The sequence below is a fragment of the Notechis scutatus genome, chromosome 2, assembly GCF_049901735.1.
Source record: "Notechis scutatus isolate UNSWTSFEM ecotype Mainland chromosome 2, rNotScu1.2, whole genome shotgun sequence".
In the NCBI taxonomy this organism is placed as follows: Eukaryota; Metazoa; Chordata; class Lepidosauria; order Squamata; family Elapidae; genus Notechis; species Notechis scutatus.
In genome coordinates, this window is record NC_142010.1 from 32,116,115 (window position 1) to 32,143,171 (window position 27,057).

Sequence of the window (27,057 nt, forward strand, 5' to 3'; positions counted from 1 at the left end):
GCGTGGCGCGTTTTTTTTGTTTTTTTTACCCCCTTGTCTTACTCTTCCCTTTCTGGCTTAGCCTGGAAAGTCTTAGCAAAGAAATCGGAGGAGAAGGCGGATAAAGGATGGGTCTCTCAATCGGGAGGCTTTTGGGGAGAGGAGCGGGGAGCAGCTCTTGAAATCCTGCAAAAAAGCGGGGAAGGTAAGGGGACGCCTCTCTCTTTCCCTCGGAACGCGAGATCCCCCGCTTAATAGAGTTATTAGATTAAAAAAAAATCCTGCCCTTATTTCTTTATAAGTAACTCAAGGCAGCGAATATACACAATACTCCTTCCTTCTCTTCTTTTTCCCCACAACAACAACCCTGTGAGGTGGGTTCAGCAGAGAGAGAGGGGGGGGAGAGAAAGAGGAAAGGAACGAACGAAAGAAAAAGGAAAGGGAAGGAAGGATGGAAGGAAGGAAAGAAGGAAAGAAAAAGAAAGAAAGGAAGGAAGGAAGGAAGGAAGAAAGAAAGTTGGCTGAAAATATCTTCTGACTTTCATGCCTAACAGTCTCTTGTTCTCTAGCCTTTAATCACTAAATCAAACTGGCCCCTTAAGCTGAATACTGGGAAATTTGGGGTGAATGAAAACTGAAATGTAACAAAACTGAAATTTAGGAGGGGACAAATACTAAGGGGGCACAGAAGGTGGGGGGGTCAGAGTTGCAGCCCATCAAACAGCTTTTTGAAACAACAGTGCACATTAATTTCAAAGAGTTGATTGAAGAGAGAGAAAAACACTCTGGAGAGCAGCTTGCCCGTCTTTGCAACCACCCTCTGATTCTAGCTCGGTTGGCTGAGGCCAAAGACACTGCAGTTTCTGCAGGGGTCAGACTGGGAAGAATTTCACAGCCTCCCACTGGCGATCAGAGACATGAATCCCCCAAGAGGGATATCTTTGCCACTGTGATAATTAGCAGCCTCCTTCACCCTGCAGCTGCCTAATCGCTTGTAAGAATAAACTCAGTGTTACACTTAACTTTTTCTCTAGGGCCTAGGCCAAAAAGTCCCCCAACAAGCCAGGGGCAGATTTAAACAGAGAATTGTGAATTCTAAATGATAGGCTTATGAGAACAATATTTGTTTGTTTTTATTTATTTGAACATTTATGTACTGATTTATTTGTATCCCAGTTTTATTATTTTTAAAAATAAATCAAGGTGGCAAACATGGCAGTAGGACTTAGACTTAGATACCGCTTCACAGTGCTTTACAGTGCCCTCTCTAAGCGGTTTTACAGAGTCAGCATATTGCCCCCCCCCCCAACAATTTGGTTCCTCATTTTACCGACCTTGGAAGGATGGAAGGCTGAGTCAACCCTAAGCCTGTGAAACTCGTAACTGCCAAACTGCAGGCAGCCGGCCGTCAACAGAAGTAGCCTGCAGTACTGCATTCTAACCAATGCCCCACCACGGCTTCAAAAAAACATAGCCAAAACACTTTCTGCCTCCTATTTTTCCCACAGCAGCCACCCTAGGTGGTAGGTGGGCTGAGAGAGAGTAACTGGCCCAAAGTCCCAGCTGGCTTTCATGGCTGAGATGGGACTAGAACTCAGGGTCTCCTGGTTTCAAGCCTAGTGCCTTAACTACTAGACCCATGATGGCAAACCTATGGCACACGTGCCACAGGTGGCACGCAGAGCCATTTGTGCCGGCTTGCGAGCCGCAGGCAAACTTACCTCACTGCGCATGTGCGTGCCTCACAGCTGATTTGAGGCCTTTTTTGGCCTTCCAGAGGCTTGAAAAAAGCCTCTACAGGCCGAATAGGCCCGTTTTGTCACTTCCTGTAATACCAGAAGTGACAAAACTATTCCGCCTGCAGGGGCTTTTTTCAAGCCTCTGGGAGGCCGAAAAAGGCCTCAACCAGCCGAAAATCAGCTGTGAGGTACAGTGCAGGTAAGGGGAGCGGGGGGATTACGCGCACATGCGCAGGGCAATACGCATTGCCTTCTGGGTGCTGGCACGCGGGCGCACAAGCGCCAGCTCGCACACATTTTTTGGCACAGGAGCCCGAAAAGGTTAGCCACCACTGCACTACACCAACTGGCTGTCATACACTGTCTTCTCTCACATACACCAAGGAGATGTTTGTGATTTCTAAACTCCATGCTTCGAGAGCCATTTCAGATGATACCTGTGTTAAATAACAATAGCAATATCACTTAGAGTTATATACCGCTTTATAGTGCTTTTACAGCCCTCTCTAAGCAGTTTACAAAGTCAGCATTTTGCCCCCAACGATCTGGGTCCTCATTTTACTGACCTCGGAAGCATGGAAGGCTGAGTCAACCTTTAGCTGGTCAGAATTGAGCTCCTAGCTGTGAGTTAGTCCCGCAATACTGCGTTCTAACTACTGTGCCACCACATCTTCAAAATAAAATAAAAATGCTCTAAGTAGAAAAATGAGAATTACATTGCCATAATTACATAATAATGAAATGAAATGGAAGTGACTACCATGACCTGACACAATGCTCCCTGATATAAATAGCTTAAAAAGGCGAAATCAGTGGATGAAGCAAATGTTGTTAGGGTAGAGAAGGTAGAGGTAATTGTTGGGTGATGTCTAGAAACAAGCACAATAGGAAATGCCAATTTAAATTTTAGTTTTATTCTCTTTGGAATCCAAGCTACAGAGATGGAATTCCATCTATTCCATTTATTTTTTTATTAAAAAATTAAATAGTGCTGAGATTGCAACCTGATGCCCACTTAATTGGGATTCAGCTCCACTGCCTACTATTCAAATTATAAACGAATGTCGTATCCCATTGTGCTTTAGGCATATCATGGCGGAGTGTTGAAATTGGTGGTTTAATGATCTATCAATTCTACATGCTTCTCTGCCTATGGTGCCCTTTGTGCTTAATACTAAATTAATTACCAAAGTATTTTAATTACTAAATACTTAATACTAAAATCCCACTGATTTAAATAGGATTTATTTTTGAATGCATCGGTGGAGTTACCACTGTCAAACAGGTTTAATTGGCTTTGGGTTTTTAATGTAACACTTAAATTTTTTTTTTCAGGATCATGAAGAAACCAAATGGGCCCAATGTTGGGCTCCTGAGTGTATGATGGAGCCTTTTTCTTGGTTGTGTTAATGGCTGGGGTTTTTTTTTAATGATTTTTTAAAAATTATTGTAAGCTTCCAGAGTCATGTACTGGTAGGCCTTGATTTAACAAATCATTAGCTTAGTCACCATTCAAAGTTACAATGGCCTTTAAAAAGTGACTTATGATCCTTTTTTACACATTTTTTACACTTATGACCATTGCAGCTTCCTTAGGGTCATGTGATCAAAATTCAGACACTTGGCAACTGACACATATTTATGATGGTTGCAGTGTTCAAAGGTCATATAACAATAGCAATAGCATTTAGACTTATATACCACTCCACAGTGCTTTACTGTCCTCTCTAAGTGGTGTACAGAGTCAGCCTAATCTGGGTCCTCATTTTACCCACCTCGGAAGGGTGGAAGGCTGAGTCAACCTTGAGCCTGGTGAGATTTGATCTGCCAAATTTCAGGCAGCCAGCAGGTCAGCAGAAGCAGCCTGCAGTACTGCACTCTAACCACTGCACCACCACAGCTCACAAGCAATTAGCAACCGTGTTACTAACTTCACAACTGCAGTGATTCATTTCACAACCATGGCAAGAAAGATCATCAAATGGGGACAAAATTCATTTAACTGTCTCGCTTAGCGACAGAAATGTTGGGGCTCAATTTTAGGCGTAAACTGAAGAGTACCTGTATTGGAGCGGGATGACTGTATAAAATGAATGAATGAATGAATGAAAGCTAAAATGAGGTTGATGCTTTCATGAATAATAGGAAAGTGCTGTGGTTAGACAAATTCAAAACGTTTTGTCTGCATCATTTCTGAAGTGTGCACAGCAATAGAAGAAAAGGCTTTACTGATGTCAGCAGGAGTCATTCCCTAAAATCATCATCACCTTTTAACAACCACATAATCCCTTGCGGGGTGGAGTCTGGATAACTGAATGGAGCTAGTAGAGTGTTTAATAGCCGGATGTCTTTCCTGTCACCAGTGCCGAGTTTTGTTCAGCAGATATATTCTCATTGTGCCCCAGAGAGAGAAATGTCTGCCTCTAACTAAGATCGAACTCCCAGCCTCCTGATTGTGGGGCAAGAGCCCCACCTCTAGGCCACCGTACCACTCCCTAAAAGTCATTCCCTAAAATGCTCATAAGGAATGTAAGCTGAAGGATTTTACTATCGATGATGCGAAAGAATTTGGGCCTGTGTATACTTAACCCTGGGATGACCAGTACTCCATGCTGAATACTATTTCAGGGCTGATTGCCAGAAACATGGTTAGGCAAGGGCATCCCTTACTGATACCCATTAAAATTTAAAGGTCTTTCAGATCAGGCACAACATGTAGGATGAAGCAGAAAGGAAGATCAGAGCTGCCTGTGGAGAGTTTTATGAATCCCCTGCAGAAAAAAAAAGGACGCATAAAAATCATTATTCATTTGGCTGCAGGTGGGGATAGTAGAATTGAAAGGAGTTACATGAAATATTTGCATATTTTGTCAATTTACACATTGTTAGGTAGGTAGAAGTGCCTTTGGACAGTAAGTTGGATTCTTATCTTCCTTCCTATGTGTTCCTTAAAACATTGTTATTATCAGCTTTGCATATGTGAAGTTTAAAGTTGTTGTCTAGAGAGTTATTAATATAACCATCCAGCTGTGAATCGCACTAATTTTTCATTTAAGAAACTTTAAGCATTGCCCAGTTACCTGTCTATCATAGCAACTATTTGAGCAGCCAATATTTTAAAATAAATAGTAGGCTGGTTTTTTTTTTAAATAGCACAATATATTTGCTGTCTGTGTTTCTCAATAGATATGAAATGTTTTCACAACAATCAATAAAATACCAGTTATGCTGCTGTTATAAATTGGGCTTCCACTTCTATAGTTTCACAGGGGATTCTGTGGCTTGGAATTACCATACAAGTATTTTTTTTTAATGCAAATCTTTCTGCATCTTTATCATCACCATTTTTTAATGACTCCATAATCCTTTTTGGGGTGGACTCTGGGCAACTGAATGGAGCTAGCAGAGTGTTTAATGGCTGGATGCCTTTCCTGTTGCCAAGGTGGAGTTTTGTTTTTGTATTCTCATTGTGCCCAGAGAGAGAAATATCTATATCTATCTATCTATCTATCTATCTATCTATCTATCTATCTATCTATCTATCTATCTATATTACCCAAATAAAATGCCACTTTATGACTTGCAAAGTACTTTGTGTTACTGTTTAATGCCACCTATAACCTTAATTGCAAATTTTGGTGACAATATAGTTTGTATCCTAAAGTTCAAACTTTGCTTGTCAATAATTCTAAGCTCAACTTTGTATTTGCGGTGTAAATTACTACACTGCTATTGACCCTCATGTTGTTCAGTAGTAGTTTTGATATCACTTATAAAAATTTATTTATATGCAGAAATCCCTTGTATCTTTTATGTACACTGAGAGCTTATGCACCGAAGACAAATTCCTTGGCCAATAAAGAATTCTGTTTTGATGCATTTTCTGGACAGTCACTCCAGTGCTCAGTAAGACAGCAAGAAATGGTATTTCCAACTACTCACTCAAGCAGGCTGCAGATGAGTAGGTGTGTTGTTCTTTGATGTGATGTAGCACTTAACACTGAACAGCAGATCAGGCCTACCTGCTATCTCATTTTATTCTTTACTTTTCTTATTTTCAGCAAGATTACTTCTTTGCCGGCCTTCTCTAGACCTTTCTGCTAGACTGCTCAGATGGGTGTCTGTTTTCAACCTAGGTCAGGCTGTAGTACAGATGATTTTCTTAACCTTCTGATATAAACTTGTGGAAGCAAGACAGAGGTGGTATTCAGCAGGTTCTGACCATTTCTGGAGAACCGGTAGCGGAAATTTTGAGTAGTTTGGAGAACCGGCAAATACCACCTCTGACTGGCCCTGCCCCCATCTATTCTCTGGCTCCCGAGTCCCAGCTGATTGGCTGGGTCTTCTTTTGTTGCCCTGCACAGGAGAACGGAGCTGGTAAGCAGGTTAATGGGGTGGGGAGGGAATGGGGATTTTGACAGTATCCTTCCCCTGCCATGCCCACCAAGCCATGCTCACAGAACCGGTAGTAAAAAAAATTTTGAATCCCATCACTGAAACAAGGGATAGAGAAAATAGAATCTCCTTTTGAAATTTATTCCAGTTTTGGTGATTTTCATACACGCAAGGAAAAGCCCACATTTAGTTTATTCTCTTACTTGCCCCAGAAAGTTGGAATTCTTTTTAATAATTGTATCAAAATGGCTCCATTTTGGAAAAGCAAATGCAATTCCTGTTAACTTTATATAGGTAACCCTTGACTTACGCCCCCAACTGAACCCAAATTTTCTGTTGCTAACCGAGACAGCTGAGTGAGTTTTCCCCCCCATTTTACGGCGTTTCTTGCCACAGTTGTTAACTGCAGTTATTAAGTTAGTGACATGGTTGTTAGGTGAATCTGGCTTCCCCATTGCTGCTGCTTGTCAGAAGGTTGCAAGAGGGGATCACAAGACCCTGGGACGCTGCAACCGTCATAAATATGAGTCAGTTGCCAAGCATCTGGATTTTGATCAGGTGGCCATGGGGATCCTGCAACGGTTGTAAGTGTGAAAAATGGTCGTAAGTCACTTTTTTTCAGTGCCGTTGTAACTTTGAATGGTCACTAAACGAATGGTTGTAAGTCAAGGACAACCTGTACCCTCTCTGCTATGGTCCATTTTGTCAGAGTATATTGATAAACTGGAATAGAGCATGGTAACAAGGTCAGCCAATTAATAGGCATAGCAACTAAGTCAGCCAATGAGGACTGATTGGAAACTGAAACTAGAAGCAGCCTAGGCTGGAAACTGAAACTAGAAATAGCCTAAGCGTGGCTCTATATTAAGCTCTGCAACTCTGCAGCTATGTTGAGCTCTGAGTCTGCCTATTGAAAATGAAACAAACTGCTTCTCTCCTCTGCTGTGTATAATGCTTGCCTGCTGGACTAAAGTGTCTGTTTTTGAGCTCCTGGGTTGCTGTTCTGCTCTGAACTGGAGCTGTAACATGTCTGCTTCTGTTTGTGTTCGCTTGTAACCTTTCCATGTTGGAAGAAACCACTGGTATTGTACATTTACTTATTTTATATAAAAAGAAGTTAAATGAAGCCTCGGTCATCTGTGTTTATTTTTCTGGCACTGAATTTACACTGCAATACTCTGAACATATTTCACATGAAGTTGGGAGAGGGAGATCTATGATCTGGGGCTGAACAGATATCCAAAAGCACTGAGCCACCGTGGCACCGTGGTTAGAGTGCAGTACTGCAAGCTACTTCTGCTTGATCACCAGCTGCCAGATCGAATCTCACCAGGCTGAAGATTGACTCAGCCTTCCATCCTTCCAAGATGGGTAAAATGAGGACCCAGATTGTTGGGGGTAATAGGCTGTCTCTGTAAACCGTTTAGAGAGGGCCATGAAGCACTGTGAAGTGCTATATAAGTGCTAAATGATATTGCTATTGGCCAGTAATGAGGGATATTAGAAAATATAAGTCAACCAAATCTAGAGGATAACATGGTCACTACCTAAAATGAAACATTGAAAGATATTGCTATGTTTTGCCTTTTTTCACCTTCATTCCTGTAGATGACTTTAACACAATTTCCACCAACTGAATCTTGAGACTGGGTTTCAGTATCACAATAATTAATTCCCTGTGTTATAAGAAAGTCTGTTCAGGAAAGGGTTGTGTGGTTTTTTTTCTGATGAAGATGGAAAATTATATGGGAATTTCAGGTTGATAAAATAGCTTCTGGTCCAGTGTCCTTTTGCAGCATTCTTATTTTAGCCAGATAATAAATCAACTGTCTTTCCAAAATTTATATTGTCATAGCCCTGGGGAAGAGTTGCAAAATGTTAATAAAACAGGCTGTCTTGAATACTGGGGATAATACCCACAAGTTTGATGGTTGCGTAAACTATTTAAAAACAACCTTGGAAATATTTAATTGTTTTGTCATTGAACATCTTGCATTAACGAAGCCTTCTGTATGGGAATCCTTGACCCGCTGTGATGATTGCTTTGATCTCTTCAGGACTCTGCAGTGTTGTTGGAGGCAGGCTTAGGAAAAGTCCTTGAAAATGCTTTTATGCTGCTAGGAGTTCACATCTAATGTGATTTTTAAAAGCCATTGGAGGCCATTTGTTGGGCTATCACTTCCCTACATTGTCTACATTAAAATCCTCATGACAGGTAGCAGTACAAATAGCCAGCATTGGCTGATAATAACCACTTATCTTTGGTCAGAAGTGAGAAAAAGATTGATAGAACTCTATTTCTAAATATTCTGGTAATTTTCAGTAAATAAGTATGTCTGAAATGTTAACAATAACTAGACATTCCATGGGTCCTCCTTCCTTCCATTTATAATGTAGGCTGGCGTGGTTTCCCTTCCCTTCACAATTCTCAGCAGAGGTCCCAAACAGCCTCCTCCTCCTCCTCCTCCCCCCCTCCCCACAGAACTGCCTGCCACTTTGCTGAGCAGAGAGGGACCATGAGGAAAATTTCCATTCTGGTGTGTCCCCCTCATCCTCCAGGTTGATTCAGCCTTCCATCCTTCAAAGGTAGGTAAAATGAGGACCCTGATTGTTAGGGGCAATATGCTGACTCTGTAAACCACTTAGAGGGGCTGTAAAGCACTATGAAGCGTATATAAGTCAAGTGCTATTGCTATTGCTAATTTGTGGGTAAACTAGATAAAATAAAATACATATATGGTAAATGCAAAGAATCGGCATGCAGATAAATACATCATCTTTTTTTTTTTAAACAAGTTTTATTGATTTTCAAAACATACAAGTCATCATTATCCATTACATGTTTAAACCTTATTCCATTATAAATTTAACAAGTCAGATAAACTATAATTCTATTTTAAACCATTTCCATATAAACATACAAAAACCTCTTATCCAATTTCCCTTTATTTCTCTTCACTCTTATTCAATTTTATTATTATTATTTCATCTACTTCTTTCTGACTTAGTTACCATTATTCTCATTCTATATTTCTACAAGGTTTTATTAATTTCCCCCCCCAAAAAACAACATAATCACACAACACACAAAACATAAAAAGATCTTTTGGAAAGTAACTTGGACCCAGGTATCTCTCTTTCATGGACTTCAATTATATTCAGGCTCATCTTACATATCATTACTTATTTTATTTACCATTCTAAGTCTTCTATATTAACTTCTCCACATATTTCACTCTTCTTGATTCTATCTTAATTAATCATCTTAATTTGAGTCATTATATTTATATCTTTTGTCCATTCTCTATTATACCTTTGTCTCATTCCTTTTAAAAAGAAAGAAATTTCTCCTGAAATCACTAATCAGAGTATGATGCCTTTCTATCTCCCCATTAAATTAATCAAATTAATCTTTAAACTACCCAATCCGATTTTGCTTGGTACATTCTAACTGAATAATACGTCTAAAACAATTAAATACATAGTTAAGCAATAGATTTAAATATTAAAAACAAAATACTATAATGAAAGTTTTATAATAACATCAATACCATAGTCTTAATAAACTCTTTAATTAAAGTTTAATATTCTAAATCTCCCCTCATATTATATTTTCAAACCAATCATTATTAACATTCCAACATTTTAATCTCTTATCAACTCTCAAGCCATTTAAATTTTCTATTTCTGATACAATACTACAATATCATCTTATGTACCTTGCAAAATCTCTTTGAAGAAATTATACTTATCCTTTATCCCTAAAAAAATTTCTTTTTTCTCATTTAATTTCAAAACTTTGTAGCTTTTCTCCACCTTTTCCCTTTCTTTCTTCCCCCAACAAACCTTTCTAGCCCCCTTCTTCTAGCCTCTGCCTCACTAGCTTCCCTTCTCTGTCGTATTCCTCTTCCCTTTTGTTTACCATCCTTATATTGATTTTGCACCTTGTTTTTCCCTTTCTTAAATGTTTTTTTAAATCTTAAGTCCTTTATTTCTCTTCTTTTTCCTCTTCCTTCCCTCTTGGTCGAGTTCTGAGATTTATTAAAGATGGCTTCCTCTCTTTGTTCTTCTTCTGCTGTCTTCATCTGTTGCAATGTTTGTTGATAATTAATAAGCGCCATTTCTAAAAAAAGGAAGGCTTCTTTCAAACCATCTTTACCATTTTGTTTTGCTTGCTCATAATCTTTTCTCAGTTCCTCGATAGAAGAAGCCATTATAAATCTTTTCTTTTCTTTTCTCTTACAACAGCCAGAATATTCCAAAAAAAAAAATAAGACAATCCCAAAGTTCTCAATCAGTCCAAAACAGAGTTCCCACTCTCTCCTCCTGGGGTAGTATCAATTAAAGAAAAAGAAAGTCCAAATCTGTTTCTTAAAATCTTATTGCAATATATTTTAGTCTTTCAATCCTTAAGGCATCTCCTCCAACAAAGTCTTAGCATACAAATATATATTTTTTTTTAGTCCTCTCTTTTCCCACTCACCGCTTAGAGCCAGTTTTCACCTAAAAAAATAGGTTTCTTAATGTTCACTTTTTATTCCGTAAAAAAAGAGGGTAAGCTATCCTTTCAGCACCATTAAACTGCCGCTTTTTTCCTCTTCTCGAAGGTATCATTCAGAAAGTCATACTTTTCAGGAATTTTGTTAAATATGTCTTAGAGTCCTAGGAACCAAGAAAAACTTTCTCCTCTCAAGCACTTTCTCCACTTCCTCCTGCGCATTCTTACCCGGCTGCCAGCTTCTTTGTGGCGGCCATTGTGGACCGCCGCTGCACCGTCCTGGGAAAAGGGGGTTCTGCCGGCCAGGGAGGGGGTCTGCAACACCCCCAAACCCTTCTCCGGATCCCCCTACCTTCAGCTGCCCCTGCAGGGCAGCCTAGCTCCGTACCCGTCTAGGTCGGAGCCCCAAAAGCAGCTAGCGCGGCAGGGATCGCGCAGCTTCGCAAATCCCTGCCGCTTGCGAAGCCGACAAACCGGAAGTCATAAATACATCATCTTTACATGTTACCTCAATCTGTTTGACATAACAGTTTTTTACTTGAACTGCCTTAACTATAAACTTAGCAGTTCTGCTCACAATGTATACTTTAGAGCCCAGGAGGAAATAGGACAATCTGTGATTCAGATCCCAGTGGGCTATTCTTTCAAGCAGGGATTTTAATTATCTAAGCCTAAAAGAGGCATACAACTAACAATCAAGCAAAACATGAGCAACATTTTCAGTAACAGGCACCACATATACACAACCTCTCATGCTATGGCAGATGACATTTGGTCACATTTAGCCATGGCATCACAGCTCAAACCTTGCTGTACAATAGGCCCTTCTTGAGAATTGTGTCAAACTAATTGACAAGTATTTTTCAAATTGGAAATGAGCCTTGTTCTTAGCCATACAATTTGAAAGTATAATTGCCTGTTCCTAAAAAAAAAAAAAAATAGTGTGAGAAAAGGAAAACTGGGCTTTGAATCTGCCAAAATTATATAGGTCTCAGGAGGATAGTAGCCCCTCCCCCCCCACAAAAGTTACATGAACCAAAGTTTTCGACAGAAAGATTTCGAAGTGTATCAGAACTATTTGTAATCCTGCTGAGCTGTTGCTGTGAAATGTGATTTTGCAAAGTACGTAGTTTTGAAAACCGTGAGAAATAAGGAACTGAACATAGCCGATGGATAGAGGTTTGAGATGTACATGGGTATATGTGGAGACTATCTGTCATTATGAAAGAACAAGGAAGTCACTTCAGTAAAATCCATTTACTGAGGGGCTGTCAGAAGAAAGGTATAAAAGAAAGAGATAGGTCTCAGATCAGGGCCACTGGCCATAGCTACTCCTTGCTGGACTCAGTTATGTCAGTGGACCTCATTGCAATGGGTTATTGATATAAGCTGTGTTATGATGGATGTTGATGTTCCAAACTGCTCTTGAAATAAACCTCTGATCTTAATGTAAGAATTATCAGTTATGGTTTGTCTGTGTTCCTCTTTATTGGGATATTTTTATGACAATGTAAAAATGACCAACTCTTGGTTGTGGATATGACTTAACTGGGCTTGTGAAAACCTAGTCCTAACATGGATTTGGAAACACTTTAGAAACACTTAGAGTACTGCATCCAGTTTTGGTCATCACACTATAAAAAAGATGTTGAGACTCTAGAAAAAGTGCAGAGAAGAGCAACTAGGATGATTAGGGGACTGGAGACTAAAACATATGAAGAACAGTTACAGGAACTAGGCTTGGCTAGTCTACTAAAGAGAAGGACCAGGGGAGACATGATAGCGGTCTTCCAATATTTGAGAGGCTGCCACAGAAAGGAAGGGGTTAAGCTATTTTCTAAAGCGCCTGTAGGCCAGACAAGGAATAATGATGGAAACTGAAGAAGGAGAGATTTAACCTGGAAATAGGGAGAAACTTTCTGACAGTGAAAACAATTAACCAATGGAACAGCTTGCCCTCAGAAGTTGTGGGAGCGCCATCACTCGAAACTTTCAAGAAGAGATTGAACTGCCATTTGTCAGAAATGGTGTAGGGTCTCCCGCTTGGGCGGGGGGGTTGGACTAGATGACCTACAAGGTCCCTTCCAACTCTTATTATCTGTTATCTGTTAAAACAGCTTTCAGTGTTTGATTGAATAACATTAATTGTTGACATTAATGCTTCAGTCCAGAACATTTCAGAGCAGTATGCGCTGCATCTAAGTAAAGAGTTATAGGATCTTAGAGTAAGCAGACAAGAGGCTAATTGCACTGTGAGACAAATGGCTTGGCCATTCCTATTAAAATCCTGTCAAAAATCTGAAACAGCACTCAACTCTACGCTTTCCCATAACTCTGACAGCTTCTTTCAGTAATGAGCTAATATTGTAAAATGTAAATATATTAAGTGGCCTTATGTTGAGCCAGCCCATTGATTTCTCTTATGACCAATAGCACCTGGTGATGTATGATAAATGCTTCAGAGAAAGTCATAGAATGCAATCCACTGGAATGATTCAGGGATCGCATCAATAAGCGTTGATCAAAGCAATCAATCAGTGCGACTCAGCATTTGTCACTGCGTTCTTCAAAATGCACAAAAGGACTGGGGGGGAGGGGGAGAATTTAAAACAACCCATCTAACACAAACTAGGTGTATTGGGAAAGTGCTAATAATGGCAACAAGTCTGCATTGTCCAGCATTTCCCTCAACATAACAATATGGAATTGAATAATTCATGATAGGACATGCTGACAAGAGCCAGATTTAAATTCCAGAATCCCAAGAGCTGCAGATTCCTAAGATCTCCAGTGGAGAAGTTTTTGTAGCACTGTGAGCTCTGGAGAGAGATATCAAAGGCTAGTTCAGAGGTGTTCTATATACACAGCATGGATTTTGTCTGTGAAATTATTAATCCTTCCTGGCTTGGTTTTATTTTTGTTCAACCTGCATCTTCTCCAAACCTTAAAATATTTAAAAAATTTAATATGATACATGTTAGTATTTATATATATATATGTATTAGATTTTTTAATCCCATCTTTATTACTTTATAAGTAACTCAAGGTGGCGTATACGCATAATATTCTTATTTTGATTATTTTATTATTCCTCATATTTTCCCCACAATAACAACCCTGTGACTTGGGTTGAGCTGAGAGAAGCGATAGACCTAAAGTCACCCAGTTGACTTTCATGGCTAAGGCAGGACTAGAACTCACAGTCTCCTGGTTTCTAGACCAGCACCTTAGCTACTACATCAAACTGGCTCCCATAATATACATAAAGTTCTCAACAGACCAATTTATAATTTTGTTAAATCAAAAGATACTATTTTCAGATATCTCTCATATTTGGTGACAGAAATTCAGTTCCAAAAAGCAAAAAAATAATTTAATGTACTTTATCTATAAAAAAAATGCAGAACTAGGGGAAAAATAGAAAACATTTGATCTGTGCTTTTCTGCATGATGGCTAGAACTAAAGATCCAGAAGTTGGAATTCCTCTATTTGTCAGAGAATATTACTTTACACACATAATGAGATAGGCATCTCTTATTTTTACTTGCAACAGCAATTGGCTCATTGGCATTGCTGATAAACCACAACTATCGATCCAAAAAGTTAAGATCAAAGGAATTTAAATTATACTGTGTACATACGATGTATCAGTTACAGCAGTGATCCCCAACCTTTTATGCCGCGGCCCAGTACCGGCATCAGCTGGAACGCCCGCCATCTATTTTTGATGAAAAGGGTGCCGGGTGACCTCTGCGGAAACGGACTTTCATCAAGATCAGCGGCATGCACTCGGTGTGAGCTTTTTACAGGTAGAAATGGCTTTCTACCGGAAAGCGTCATCAACGCTAGCGCCATCTTTTTGATGAAAAAAGTGCTTCGGTGAGCTTTCTCTCAGGAAAAGCTCACCGGAAGCACTTTTTCATCAAAAAGATGGGCGGCACTTAACAACTCAACAACCCGGTGGACTTGCATTCCCTTAGGACCATTACCGGATCCAGCGGACTTGTGGTTGAGGACCCTGAGTTACAGTACATTGACAATCTAAAATGTTATATAGAAGTGTTATAAGGATTTGACCATGAAACAGAGACAAATAATACATGCATCTATTCTTAAATAAAACATAATCTGAATGATTGTAAATTACATGCAAGTAATAGACTCTATCTATCTATCTATCTATCTATCTATCTATCTATCTATCTATCTATCTTCTATCTTTCTTATTTTATCTTTCTATCTTATCCATCCATCCATCCATCTTATTTGTAAAGCTACCCATTCAAAATGAAAGTGGCTCATTATTTAGAGATAACTGAACTCAGATTTAACAGATTTAACAGATAATCAGAGTTAGAAGGGACCTTGTAGGTCATCTAGTCCAACCCCCCGCCCAAGCGGGAGACCCTACACCATTTCTGACAAATGGCAGTCCAATCTCTTCTTGAAAGTCTCAAGTGATGGCGCTCCCACAACTTCTGAGGGCAAAGTATTCCATAGGTCGATTGTTCTCACTATCAAAAAGTTTCTCCTTATTTCCAGGTTAAATCTCCCCTTGTTCAGTTTCCATCCATTATTCCTTGTCTGGCCTACAGGCGCTTTAGAAAATAGCTTGACCCCTTCCTCTCTGTGGCAGCCCCTCAAATATTGGAAGACCGCTATCATGTCTCCCCTGGTCCTTCTCTTCACTAGCCAACTCCAGTTCCTGCAACTGTTCATTGTATGTTTTAGCCTCCAGTCCCCTAATTATCCTGGTTGCTCTTCTCTGTACTTTTTCTAGAGCAGAGGTGGGCAACTATGGCCCCTTTATGACTTGTGGACTTCAACTCCCAAAATTCCTGAGCTAGCATGGCTTGCTCAGGAATTCTGGGAGTTGACGTCCATAATTCATAAAAGGGCCATAGTTGCCCACCCCTGTTCTAGAGTCTCAATATCTTTTTTATAATGTGAACAATACTGAATGCAGTACTCTAGGTGTGGTCTTACTCATAAGAGGATGAAACTAAAAACAGATGAGCGTAAACCTTTTGACAATTTTGGATGTTACCCCTTTTTATATTTCTGCATGGCTTAATAAGTAGGAGAAAATAACTACAGTTCAGTCACATTAAACCCTGACAACACTTTGAACGTCTGGATCAACTTTTGGCAGTGGCTGCTGCAGCTGCCATTGAGAGTTAAGGATCGATTTACAGAGTTGAGGGCTGGCCTGACAATAATAGAACTTTTTTTGGAGTTGCATAAATAATCCCTAACAGGCATAGGTATTTTATAAAATTGTTTCCTATTTTCAAGGATTTCTGGGGATTTAACTCTTTTGAGGATACATATGACATTTCAAAGAGAATTATAAGTACTTTGCCAATCATAAATCCCTGGATTTTTGTTTTTTTTTCCAGTGAAGCAAAGTCTAATCAATAGCCTTTCCAAGGCCTGAACAAATGTCCCATTTGGAACCCAAAACTCTGAAGAAGACGACTTATGCTGGGACATAAAAAGAAGAAACATTATTTCAGTTTTATATACACGGCTGAAAGCTCTAAAACGTTAAATAAATGCTCACAGTTTCCTGCCTGGATGAATCTATCATTGGGTGTAAATATTCAGTGGGTTTAAATATTAAGTTCACCTACCGTGTTTCTCATATAATAAGGCCGGGTCTTATTTTTTTTTGAGCCCCCCCAAAATGGCTAGGCTGTCTTTTCAGGGCTGACTTAATTCCCCCCCTTGCATCTTTGGGCGGGCGGGCAGCGATGGCTTGGATGTTGACCTCGGCGTTGGTGGAGCACTTTGTATCGGGGTCAACGCAGGCAGCACCATATCCGGGTGTGCAACAAAAGTACTTCCTAATGGCAAGCCCCCCCACCATTCCCCCCCATTTCGCATGTTTTAATATAAGCCTTAATTTGGGGGGAGGAGCTTAATTTCATTTCATGCCTATAAAACATGCTGGAACTTCCTATTGGGGGAGGCCGTATTGTTGGAGAAACAGGGTAGAAACTTACGAATGTTATTAGAGAAAACCCATACTCAGTTCTTGTCCACCTATACTCAAAGTTGCCAAGGAGGTATGTCTGTAAACCAGTGATAATCTCAGATGATTACAGAAGAGGATCCTTTTATAAGAATCTTTTTATGAGAGCTCTTGGTTTGATTTGGAAAGAAAACCTGCGTACTTGCATTAAAATGATCTCACATTCCTCCTTTTTTTTTACACTGAGTTAAAGAGATTCAACTAAATGTCTTCTCAAAAGTGGAGAAAAAATGAGTTTCTTATGAAACCTTTCTAAAACTGAAACAAAGAAAGATGGTGAGTCATTCAAAGGAAGCATACAGCAAACATTTTGCTCTTCCCTAACTTTGCCTATCTTTCTCTCTCTCTCTTTCTCTCTCAATGGCATCACATGATGCCTAATGGAAGAACACTTTATTGAATAAGATATCATCTTTTGAACAAGCAGAGCTTGGATGCTTGGCTAACTTCTCTCAGCCTTTTTACTTAATGCATATAATGATTCAGTTATAAACAGAAAACAGGTCTAAAGAGAAGAGTCTGAAAGAACCAAGTCTCATGAAAAAAAGACTCAGAAAGGGTCATTTGCTCTTCGCAACTGTATTCCTTCATCAACCTGACCAAGGAGGTGAATTACTGAAGTGAATAATAACAATAAGTAATTTGCAAGGAAAGGTTTAACATTCCTCACACTTAATTTTTTAAAATTTAAATAAAGCAATGTAGCATTCAACTGTATAGCATAACTACAGTTGTAAAGTTCCAGTTTGCATGGCCTGCTTGTCTGTAGCAAGCTATGACATATTCCTATCTCATAAGGACAACCCAGGGCAAGAGTAAACAGATTGCAGTCCTCCATCTGTCTATAGAGATTTTCAGTCATCCAAGTCATGGTTGTCCCAAAGGTGCTTTTTCAAGTGGCAGTTGGACTTTCTGGTTTTTGTTTGAAGATGTTTCACTTTTCATCCTGAAATTTCTCCAAAGAAAAACCAGAAAGTCCAGTTGCCTCTTGAAAAAGCACCTTTGTACCTCCATCTGTGGCTCAGTTCAACTCTTAGCAGTTCTCACCTGCAATTTATATAATTTCTAGCAGATTCTGCAGGCAGAATCTGCTAGAAATTATACCTCAGCACTATCTGGAGAACAACAGACTCTGATATAAGGATTGTGATACCTTCAGAGCAAGGTGTTGGGAACAGGCAGGAGGCAAGTAATGATCTATTCGGTTCTCTAGATCTGTGTTTTTCCACTTTAGAAACTTTTAAGATGTGTAGACTTCAACTCCTAGAATTCCCTGCTCTACATATCTTAAAGTTTTGGAGGTTGCAAAATACTGATCAAGGTCAATCGCTTAACAATAAAACAATGTGAGGATTTTTCTCCTGCCCCAATTTATATTTTTATATTAAAATAAAGGAGTGGTATGAAAGGATCTCACCTTTTTTTAATTTTTGCTCTTCAGAACAAGAATTATTTGGCTTTACCATATCAAGGGGAATATTAGACTCTGTTTGATAGATCTTGGGGTTTGGGGGAAAAAAACCCACAAACTTTGCAAACTTGGAAACTGTTCTTCAAAAACACCAATTAACCTGACCATACACATCACAAACTAACATCATAATTTAAGGATTCAGGGGTTCCCATTTTTAAAAAGTTGAACAACTGGGGACTGGAGACAGGTTTTAGATATTATTATAGTTGAAAAGAGGGCCATGTACAAAATTATTTCTAGGTGTTTAGCTATTACTGTTACTAATGTTATTACCTATCCTTACTCTTCTAGATCATCACCAACCAATACAGACTTTGGGGCAGGGATGTCCAACCTAGACAACTTTAAGATTTGTAGACTTCATCTCCCAGAGTTCCCCATCCAATGGTTGGTTGGGGAATTCTGGGAGTTGAAGTCCACAGGTTTGAAAGTTGCTGCTTTAGGGGCAATCCAGGGGAAAAAATGGTTGCCAACATGGATGTAGAAATGATGAGATGAAAGACTTTCTCTTTTTGAAAGATGAATAGTGTGCTAAAAATAACAGCTGTATCTTTAAAGAATTTCCATTCAGTGTGATTGGCGGTAGGTGGGAAGGTTTTGATGACATTCCCATAGGTGGGAAATTCTCAAGTGTATATCACTATTTCTCATACAGGCTACAGCTTCACTAGGCTTCTAGACTTAAGTTCCATCCAAGGCAGATATTCATAATGATTTGGAGGCTTTTTTCAAAGCAGAATGCTCAAGGGACCCACTGTCCCTCCCATCACCTCACAGCAATCCAGTTAGCTTTAAAAGAACCATCAAAAGAAATTCACGGACCCTTTGAAAACGAAGGAGAAAACCCAAAATCTCTTTTGTGAGAGAAGATGGGGAAAAAACTCTTTAAAAACTTCATTAGGGTTCAAAAGACTCCTGGATTAACCAATATTTTAGTGGTACCACAGGCATCATTAAGATAAAGGCTCATTTGGGATCTTGCAGGTCGACCCCATATTACCTTACCCTGGAAAAACTTTCTGTACTGATTCAGAAGGATTTAAGAGCAGCTGTGAAGTTGAAAAGAGGAGCAGTTAAGAGAATTAATCATTGGGTACAAAGTGGTTTGAGCTGGCTTTTGTTTGGTGTTCAAATAAGGGCCAGTTGGCGGCATTTTGAAATCTTGTCTCAAGGGCTGCTGATAATACTAATTTATAGTAAGGCCATCATAATAATCCTGTTAATTCAGGATCTGTTTCTGCCATGTACTTGCTTCACTAAAGTATAGCAGACAATGGTGGCTAGGATTGATGATAAAGATAGCTCAAAGAAGCTGAGCTTCCCCCTTCATTCATTTTCTATGCACAATGTCACCTTTTGGGACTGATGGTGCTGTTGGAAGAAATATCCATCTGGTTCGGTTCCAAGCCAGGAGAAAGACACTGGAAACATGGAGGCTGATGGGAAAGATGGTTTAATGAAGCAGAACCATAAAGCACATGATCCTGATGCAGCTGTCCACATGGGGTTTTGAGAGAGAGAGGGGTATTTATACCCTCTCTTGGGCTTTGCACTTGAACTTCCTGTTCCTGTGCAAGAACGTGTATTCTATTGGCTGCTGTAGGGGTCACAGTTAACTTTGTAGGCTGTCTGAGTCCCAGGCTTGGTTCAAGCTTGCTGGGTGATGCAATGTCCCCAGTGATTGTGCCATGTGGTGAGCTCTGTTGCTAGATGGGTTAATCCTGTTATGTCCTAGAGGGTCATGTCTTAATCCCATCAACCTGGAACTGGAGGTCTTTTGTTTTGTAGATAGGCTGGCCCAGTCTTTCTTAATGGGCACAAAATATCTGCTGGGGGCAGGGAGCTGCTTTCTGTCTTTAAAACATGTTTCTTCTTTCATCATCCAGGGAAACATAATATTCTGCCTTTTTAACATTTCTCAAAATATTTCATTCTTCTAGGAGAAGGCTGGGTGTTAACTTTCTACAGTGCCAACAGGATCTGTTAGCTAGTTTTGCAGGCTAGAAGATTGCATCCAGTCTGAGCACCTGGCTTCAATAAGCGATCACCCTTGTTTTAAGAACACTTCTAAAAAACACACCAATAAAAGTATAAAACAAAAGCTGCCCCCATCACCACAGTCTATTGACTCTAATAAACAGCATTTACTGGAATTGTCCTGCACACAGCAAAGCAAATTTGAATTGATTTTTATTTAATTTATTCATTGAATGTTTACATCACTGCAAAATATCAAGGCATCATCGATAAGTAAGGAGATTTGTGCGGTTGTGGAGAGTGAAGGAATGCCTAATAGATCATGGGAACAACCAGAAAGTTCAGGGAAGAAACAGAGCTGGTTCAAAAGAGATTCTTCAGTCTTGATAAGAGAAGAAGAGTGAGAAAGAGAATCAGAGGAACTCTGCATTCATTATATTAAGTTTAAATATTGTTGGAACATTACAGGTAGTCCTTGATTTATGATCACTATTGAGACTGGAACTTCCATTGCTAAGTGAGGCAGTTGTTAAGCAAGTTGCATCTGATCTTACCACCTTTTTGCTATAGTTGTTAAAGCGAATCACCACAATGGTTAAATTGATCATGTTACTGTTAAGCAAATTTGGCTTCCCTCTGTGATTTTGCTTGCCAGATGCCGGCTGAGTCTCTGGGATGCTCTGTCCCCAATTTGGCCCTTTAGATCAAGGGTCTTCAAACTTGGCAAGTTTAAGACTTGTGAACTTCAACTCCCAGAATTCCTGAGCTAACATGATTGGAGGAGGGATTCTGGGAGTTGAAGTCCACAAGTCTTAAAGCTGTCAGGTTTGAAGACCCCTGCTTTAGATCTTCCATCAGTGTATTCATCACCACCTTAATCAAGTGAATCCATCCTTTGTTAATCACCCCTTCTCTCTTTCTCCTTTCCCAGCATTATGGATTTCTCAAGCGGGGTTTTTCATAATATGTAGACCTAATGTGGTGGGGTCTTGGTGCTCTCTGAGCTTGGATGTTTTCTTGAAGATGTTTCATTACCCAACTAGGTAACATCATCCATTGAATAGTACCCGAGTTGGGTAACGGAATGTCTCTGTAAACTGAGAAACCACTATGGATCACAAAGTTCTACCCTGAGCTGGAAATATTTTCTTCTATTGAGACATAAAATAGTAATTAAGAGAACTCTCTTGTCTCCTCAGAACTTTTTTCTCCTTCGTATTCTGTTGTTCTGTGGAGTCATTTCATGTAAGTATAGATCAGGGGTGTCAAACTCAAGGCTTAGATCTGGCCTGCGGGGCCACCCTGGAAACAGTGAAGGACCAGTCCGCGGTGCCTCTGCTAGCGAAAATGGAGATCGGGAGCCCGTTTTTGCTGACAGAGCACTTGGGCCACCACAGGCACCCCCAATGTGAGTGACATCGAGCTGGCCGCACTTACCTCAGCCCCCTGAAGTCAAACACAACCCTGATGTGGTCCTCAATGAAATCTCGTCTGACACCCCTGGTATAGATGTATGTCAAATCTATATTTTTATTTATTTATTTATTTATTTATTATTTATTTATTTGATTTGCCAATTGTTTACAAGATAATAAGTATAAGTGTATACATAGTTGTGAATACATGAAATGGGTACATATAAGAAAAATAAAAGAATAAGAGAAACAATAGGACAGGGACGGTAGGCACGTTGGTGCGCTTATGCACGCCCCCTACTATCAAGTATCAAGTGGTAATAATTGTTATATAATCAATAATCAATAATAATAATCAATAATTAATAAATAATTAATTAATTAATAATTAAGAATAATAATAATCAATAAATAATAAGTGGTAATAATTGTTATATAATAATAATCAAGTGGTAATAAGTGGTAATAAGTGGTAATACCTATCAAGTGGTAATAATCTTTACATTTCAGAACTATAATGAATGGACCTGTTGGCTATACAGTACCAGCCTCATCCTCTAACAGGTCTTATGGATGGACAAATATACAATACTGGCTATACAATTCTGTACATTGAGATGATTTCCTGCTCAATGCTAATCACAGAATTTCAAGAGAAGCTGCCATCTGGACAAGTTTGTAACTCAGAAAAAGCCAAGGTTTTTTTGATAGAATTCTCTCTGGACATCCTACATACAAGCTGAACACTCTATATAGCTCATTACTGAATAGCTAATTCTCAGCAGGTGTGATAACCTCCAGAGTGTGTCTTCACTAGATTATAGCTGACAGGCTATGGCATGACAAAGCAGATGCTCCAACAGAGAATATCAATCTCAATTAGGAAAAAAAGTTGAAGAAGTTCTCCACTTTAGTAATTTTTCATACTTTGTATCAGAATCCAATCTCCTTCTCCAAAGTTTTTAGCCGACAATAGAGTGAGGAAGCTGAGAAAAACTGCATTCAATAGTAAAAAAAGCTTTGTTACTGGACTTGCTCTACTCTTCATTCGCTATGAAGTATTGCTTAAAAATGAATTCAACGTATGGATGATGATGAAGTGAATATTTCAATCTCTGCAGTTTTTAGAGGATCTTGCAAGTCGGGCAATAGAGAGGGAACCAATGCCTTATAATCAAATGCATAGATGTAATGACATCATGCTGCGATCTACGGACGTGCAAAGCAACAACTTGAGTTCAGGCTTTTCACTTTGATTCAAAATGATTCAGATGGATTTTTTGTATGCAAGGCGCTACATCTTAGTGAATGGAATCCTCAAATTGATTAAAGGATTCAAACTGCAAATTCAGATCAACTTGACTCCTGAAATTGAATTGCAAATTTCAGTTGCACAAATTCCAGAGAATGAATGGCAAGTGAAATAGGATCTTGGATGGTGATTGATACCAACACTAATTTGCTCCATCTAGCTTTCCCTGGCCATTGTTATGCGGAAGCATTTCAAATAAATTGGCATTTTTGAAATTTGATGTTATTTCTGCACTGCCCTGATTATTACAGGGGAAGTTTAGGGAAACATTTTATCAATAAGTAAAAAAGGCTTGAGAGGCTTCTGTGACCAATACTTTATTCATTAACTATTTCAAAAACATTACAGATTTTGAGAATGGTGTTAAGAAGCTGTAAAGAAGCTTAAGAAGAAGAAATGCAATGATAAAAAAAGGAGATGGGAACTTTTACAACTGTTCATTTGCCAAGATGGCCCAGGAAAAACATCGGTGTTGGCAAATCCAATTCTTGGATATTTTTCAGTAAAATTAGCTATTGGTCATTAATGTCTGTGGAGATTCTCAATCATCCACCTGAAGAAACTTCTTGGATGAGAAGCAAACTGTTTTCAAAGAAAAACAAACTCCAGTTGCCTTTTGAAAAATAACCTTTGAGACATTGGTCATTAATGTTGTCATCAAACTTCAGAAGCCAATGGGTTTCCCAAATAATATTAAATAGATTGCTTAATCGGCAAATTCTGGATTTCACTTCTTAATATGTTATTTTTCAAGATCTTTTCTTAATCCTGTATTTGAGAATAAGCAGAATGTATTGGTTCTCAATTTAAGACTATTTGACCTGTATATACTCCAATTTCAGGTGCCAATTAAATTCTGGCAATGTTTGTAGAATAGACAGGTTAATGAGGAGTTGAACCTCTAGTGTTCCCTCTTCTTTCAAGGCAATATAAAACCCATAATGGGCTAGTTTGCAAATGTTCTCCCATTAAGTCCTATGAAGAGGAAAAGGTGCAGGATAACAGTAACTGATAATTAGTTTTCATTGTTATTAAAAGTGGCTGTTGATCCTCAGCTGTCTGAAGATTGTTCCAAATATTATCAAATTGATGTCCACTTATAGTCATTCAATCACTTACACCCTCTTTCTATCTTCCTTGCAACCAACTTAGTCCAGCAACTAAATAGGAGCATCTGAAATTTCTTGGCACATAGCCACCTCTATCTCCAGGCTATAACACAGTCCTTTCAACAGTTCCAAGAAGGCCCCACACCCATTTGCATGACTCTGACACAGATATACCTCCAGGTGGCCTCAATTACTCTCTAAAAGAATGCAAATGACCAGCTGTCTGCAAGGAATATAAATCTTTCCATTCTCCACCATCCAGTCAGAGCTTGAAGAACTTTCTTGGATGAGAAGTGAAATGTCTTCAAAGAAAAACCAGAAAGTCCAGTTGCCTCTTGAAAAAAGCACCTTTGAAATAGCCATGACCTGGATGACTGAGAAATTCCATAGATATTATTTGTGTCCCTCAAATTAAACAGCCACATTTCCTGAACATTATTTTCTTACAGCAGTTGCTTTCTAAGAGGTGTCTAGCTATTTGGCTTTTTTTTTTTAGAGATTACAGCATTTTTAAATTTACCAGTTTCCTCTGGAGTCTTGCCCTTGCTGTCTTCATCCCCTTAGTTCATGCCTGGGTCATCATGTCTCCCCTTTGATAGAAAATGTCTAACTGTCTTCTGGTGCTTGAGGGACAGTCACAGAGATGAGGAGATTGGCTTATTCTCCAAAACACCAGAAGGCAGGACAAGAAGTAATGAATGAAAGCTTGTTAAAGAGAAATCCCACCTAGAAATAAGGAGAAATTTTCTGATAGTGAGAACAATTAGTCAAAGGAACAGCTTGTCTTCCTGAGTTATAGGTGCTCCATCACTGGAGGTTTTCAAAAGTAGACTGGACAGCCATTTGATTAGGATGATATAAGGTCTCCTGCCTTGAGCAGGAGGTTGGATTAGAAGATTTCTGAGATTCCTTCCAGCCCTTTGATTCTATGTTCTAAAGATGATAGATGCTGATCTAATATAGTTTTCAACAATGGGCTACCTCTAGTTCCATTATTAGCTGATATCTCCAATTCTATGCAAGGATTTCAGTAACAATATTTCAGTTTACTGCTGTGTTTGCATTTTCTAAAGAACTCCCATGATAATATATCAAGAGATGATCATCCAGAGAAAATAAAATATTTAAACAAACATGTAGAACCATCCTTCTTTTTGTTTCCTTTGCTGCTAGAATGAAAAAAAATGTGCAGTAAAGAAAATCCCTAAAATAATTGCCAGTGAAATAATTTTCTGGAAATCTAATAAAACTTGTCAGTAACATTATTCCAGATTATTTTTTTCCTGTCATTTCCATTTAAGCTATTAAGTGGCATTTAAATTTCTTTCAGACTCAATATTTGCAAACAAGTAAGCATCCCTGGAAGAGTTGAACTGAACTGAACTGAAAATCATTTAGTTGAACAAAGGAGCAATGCCAAGGATACTGATGGGACTACTGTGGAATAAATACAGCACAGATTTCTGGTTTTAGATGTTTCTAAAGAAATACCATGTGTCTGCTCTGTAGATGTTCACTGAATAATTGAAAGGAGCTGCACTAGAATTTGGACTTGCATAGCAACTCACATGAATTCTCCAATTAAATATTTCTGGGATGCCAACTTAAAACGCAGTTTGGAAAGACCACAGGATGCCCTTTAACTAATTTACTGTCAATTAAATTTATTTGTGGCACAATTTATACTTTCTCTTCTTTCTCTTCTTAAACTCTATCGCAGTCAATTGGACACACTGTATGTAGGTTAGTGTCTCAATCTTTACGGTGCAACTTCTTTTTTTTTTGCTTTTCCTAGGTGTCAGTCTGGATTTAGAAATCAGACGGTATAGTCAATAATTCATAATAAGTTTATGAAGTAAAATGGGTGTTCTTGTCTGACAGTACAAATTACAAGGTCAACTTTTTATTATTTATTAATTCAGTTGTTCAGTTTATATCCTTACCTTTTTTTTCCCCAGGACCTCCAAGCAAACATATATGGCACTATTTTTCCATTCCCTCTCCCTCTTTTGTCCAAAGTCAGTATTGTATGAAGTAAATTAGACTGACAGATGAGAACTCACTCAAAGTCATCCAGTGGGCTATTGTGGGTCTGTTGGAATTTTGAATGGTTGCTAAACAACCAGTCATAACTCAAGGACTCATTATACAGATTTGGGTGAGAGTCTTTCATCATTCCATTTCATGTACTGGCATCAGAATCTGGGCTTCTGGACAACTTTTTGAATCAATCTAATCTTAGGTCAGGTATGTCAGATGACAAACCTCCAGCACTCCTGGAGAACATCTCTTGGAAATTTCTGTGGATGTCCTGAGGTTTATCAAAACACTAGTTGGCATTTTTCAAAGCTATGTTTGGTTGGCATTTCCCGCCTACTTTTTGTTTAATTTAGTTTGGTTTGGTTCAGTTCTATGAATACAATCCATACATAGAAGACTGCAAGATTTAGTGGTTGGGCATCAGTTTCGATCTAATTACTAGTTTGTCGAGCGATGGCTTCCCTAAATGTTCTTCATCACGTTGCCACAATAAATAACAAACAATTTCACAAAAGCAGAAGAGATGAGAATCTAGCAGGCAAGCCGAATTTCCACATTATGCCATTTATTCTCAACAGCACTTTAACAGTAAATAAGCAAGCATTGACCTCATGTGAACCTTATTGAAAAGAATGTAAAAAAGAATGTTTTTCCCTTTCCTTTTTGTACCCCTTTTTCACTTATGTATTACTTTTCTTTACTTTTTTTTAAAAAAATGGCTTGCTTTTATTTTCTTAAGATTCTTTAATAAAAACTATATTTATATAAAAATGTGACATTGATGTTGTTTTTACAGAAGTATGTAATTCTCCTTAACATCAACATTTGTTCCTGGAGGTGGAAAATAACCAATCTGACTCCAATTTTTAAAAGGAATTAAGGGGTAACAGAAAAAATAAAATAAAAGCTAATGAACATAGTAGCTGTTCCAGGGATAATGCCTGAAAGTATTATTGCAAAAGAATGCAGGCCTGACCTTGAAAATGGAAAAGAATGGACAAAATTGTTCAGGGAAGAGATTATTCAGTTCTAAGAAAGAGGAAATTGCAGAGATTATTCAGTTCTGAGAAAGAGGAAATTGCAA

General features: G+C 38.8%; 1 long non-coding RNA gene across 2 annotated transcripts; it reads left to right on the forward strand.

Moving 5' to 3' along the window:
• Positions 1-18: 18 nt before the first annotated feature.
• LOC148131990 (uncharacterized) lies at positions 19-26,633 on the forward strand. Of its 2 annotated transcripts, none has more exons than XR_015747467.1 (3): positions 19-184; positions 8,596-8,699; positions 25,264-26,633. It is a non-coding gene; the product is annotated as an uncharacterized LOC148131990 (long non-coding RNA). The 2 variants fall into 2 exon arrangements; XR_015747466.1 differs by lacking the exon at positions 25,264-26,633 and adding an exon at positions 16,012-16,186.
• The last annotated feature ends 424 nt before the right edge of the window (positions 26,634-27,057 follow it).